The sequence below is a fragment of the Penaeus monodon genome, chromosome 33 (assembly GCF_015228065.2).
Source record: "Penaeus monodon isolate SGIC_2016 chromosome 33, NSTDA_Pmon_1, whole genome shotgun sequence".
Lineage (NCBI taxonomy): Eukaryota > Metazoa > Arthropoda > Malacostraca > Decapoda > Penaeidae > Penaeus > Penaeus monodon.
The window spans coordinates 28,009,751-28,010,476 of record NC_051418.1 but is presented as its reverse complement, the minus strand read 5'-3'; positions in this window follow the sequence as shown (position 1 = coordinate 28,010,476).

Sequence of the window (726 nt, the reverse complement as noted above, 5' to 3'; positions counted from 1 at the left end):
CCTGCTTCTTCCTGCAAACTACAAGAGTGATGATGTCCTTTGTCATCTTTAATACCAGTTTAAGTTTAATACCAGTTTATATTGTTTTCTAGACTATTAGATACTGCTATTTAGATTCATAAATTCTTGTAGTGGTCTGTCATCTCCCCTTTTTCTGTGCTGTATATCGAATATAGTCTTAAAAGTTTTTGTGTGAATGTCATATTTTTCATTTAATGTTTACTAATCATTATCATTTTCTGTAAAAGTTTTCATTATGCATTCATTTTTATACATGATTAATAGATTAATTTGTTATATAGTATGCATATTTTACAATGATCGAAATAATGAAGAAAATAAAACCAAACCAACCAATATATGATAAAAAAAAAATGATACGAAATTCTGCTAAGTGTACATACTTTCTATCGTAATTGCGTGAAATTCATATATAATTTCTAAGTCGAATAAAATCCTTTTTGTACAAACCTTTCATTCCTAATGCTAAAAGGGGCTTGGATATATTTCATTATATTTTTCCTGCTAAACCTGATACCGGATGAAAAGGATATTGTTTCTGTCTATATAATCCTAGGAAACTGATCTTTTGGCTAACACTAGCCTTTTTACTCTAGTCCAATATCTATTCTGGTGAACCAAATAATTGAAAATACGAGAATTTATATTGTTATGCAATTGCAAACAATATTCAGACACTAAAATTCGGATCAACTGAATTCGTTC